Raw genomic sequence first — 2,652 nt, forward strand, 5'->3', positions numbered from 1 at the left:
GTCATGGCCACACACAAGACGCCAAATGAAAATATTTGCCCGAAGCATTTGGGAACAGCACTTTCGGACTAGATTGCAAAATAGCCCAAACTCAGAATCATTTCGGTGAAAAAAAAATGCAAACGAAGATACACATCGTTCAATTCAATGACATCAAAATCTAACAATGATTATTCTTTTTTGTCAATGCGAATAACTCCGTTGCAACAAACTGGAAACAGTGTCGAATATGTTGTCCTGTCTTGTAACCCAAATAATATAAATAAATGCATGTTTTTAATCATAATTCATCAATACCCAAACATATTTAAGTAGTACTTGTCACTGCTAGTAATCTTTGAGATAAACAAACCTCACGACTTTGACTGAAATAAAAATAACTTCGGATAGCAACTCAAAAATAACTTTATGAAGAACAGATTCCTTTTTACGTGAAAATCACGAACCTATTGCGGAGTAGTCAGAAAGCATGTAACATTTTTTAAATTAAATTCATTTTTTTTAAAAGTATGCCCGTAGGACAATGCAATATTTTTTTACACCTACGCGTTTCAAGAAAAGCAAACGTTTAAAAAAAATCTTCAATAAATAACGACTATTACATGAATAAAAATAGTCATTCATGAATTCCACTTTGTAAATACATAGATTTTACCAATACACTGCAAACGAATCAATAAATAACTTATCATTCCTAATTCAATGTGACTAGTTTTTTTCTATCCAAGAGGGGAATATTCGTGAATTTAAAAAATATTTTAACATCAACATTTGCAGGGAAGTAAATACGTTGGATTTTTTTTAATGTATTGCGACGGTGTTTAAAAGAACGTGCAATGACAACTTATACACCGAGCGAAATGCACTTTTTTATATCGGTGTAAGTGTGTGTATACACGCGTGAACGCGTGCATGTGATTGCGTGAATTTGTGCACGCGCGCGCGTGTGCTCGCGTGTTTGAGAGTGCATAGAAAGCGTTGCTGCCGTGGAACTGTCCTCCATGGACGTGGTTCTGAAACAAGGAGGTCATCCCGGAAGTGAAAATAAAGAGCTTCCTGCAGCGTAATCCCAGCAACTTCCTTTTCTTTTTCCATCGAAACATGAGAGAGCCACCTCCACGTCAAAGTCTTCTGACGTATCCAGTATGTCTAGCCTCTCATGACCCCTGCGGTGAACCTTATGGGTGGAGCACGTATATATATATTTTTTAAATTTACACATGCAAAGTCCTCAACAACATAGATAGAAACTTGATGGACTCTGTAAGTGATCTTAATAGAAGGCGACAAAGTGTTTATTTTTTTTCTTTCATCCAGCTGGCACGAGTGAGTCTGCAGCAACCTGGCATGTCGGCATAATGTGATTGAGTGGATGCAGCCGCTGAACTAAAATGTCAACCGGCTGACTAAAATTAATGACATTTTACGTGCGGATTGTGACAATTACGACTGTTCTGATCCAAACACCTGTAGATGTCCTTATCTTGTGACTATAAAGCAGGGGTCATCAATATACTTTTGCAAGAGACAGCAGAAAGCAAGCGTGGAAGCTAATGAGCCGTTTGCAGGCTAGCTAGCAGTAACTTTGCCTATTGACGCGGCAAGTTGACTTTTATTCCGATCGTTTGGCTGAATTTTTACCAATCAGGAGGAACGGAAAACCATTCATGTTAATCGTGAGTACTATCACAAAGTTATTTTAAATAATACTTTCTGACATTTTGTTGAAAAGTGGCCGTGCATGTGTGTATGTGGCTCTCACAAAAAAAAAAACACATTTCTAAATATTTGACTTTTATGGCTCTCTTAGTCAAAAAGGTTTGCGGACCCTTCTATAAAGAGTTAAGTTATAAAAGTTATAAAGAGTTTTGAATGTCACAACGTTTATTGTGAAACACTTGAACACCGTGAAAACTATAAAGGACATTAAAACAACATTACAATAAGTTCGACAAAACATTCAGTCAATAAGGAAATTAATAACGTACCGTGCGCACCTTATTAACCGAAAGTAGATAAACGTTGACATAGACTTGAGACTGTCGTTTTCTATCGAGCAGTTGCTCTGCTTGTCTCTCTCGAGACTTTCGTTCCGTCTGTCTCGCCGTACTCGCTTTTATCTAAAACACCTGACACGGAAGGGGAAGTGACAATGACAAACATTATAAAGTATCGAAGACGATTTTTAGAAAAAAAAACACACAAAGTTTCGCATAGAAACATTAAACACTTTTACAGAACAAGTCTAAATAAATTATATTTTTGTTGTCGTGGCAACCAATGACAAGATACCCGTCAGTTACAATTATTATTATTACTGATGATAAACATATTGTTTTTGGTGTAGCTGCATTGTGTTCAAAACGAGTTTCGTTTTTTTTTTTTTTGCAATCTTCAAATCACATCACGCAATCAAAGCGTTGACCTCAGGACTTCAAACTAAAGATTAAAATTCATTCACATACAAAAGCGCAGACTGTCAGGAGCCAAGCCGCAGCTCCCCCCCCATCCCCCTAACGCCTCAACTCATCAATACTCGCTCTAATGACAACTAATTGTCAACCATGATCTGCCCAGTTAGCTGCCGTTTGAAATACAAATGCACAAATTGGCATTTGACATGCTTTGTGTGTTGGGGAGGGGTGGGAGACA

Source organism: Hippocampus bargibanti, linkage group LG13 (assembly GCF_051943395.1).
Source record: "Hippocampus bargibanti isolate YZ-2025 linkage group LG13, ASM5194339v1, whole genome shotgun sequence".
In the NCBI taxonomy this organism is placed as follows: Eukaryota; Metazoa; Chordata; class Actinopteri; order Syngnathiformes; family Syngnathidae; genus Hippocampus; species Hippocampus bargibanti.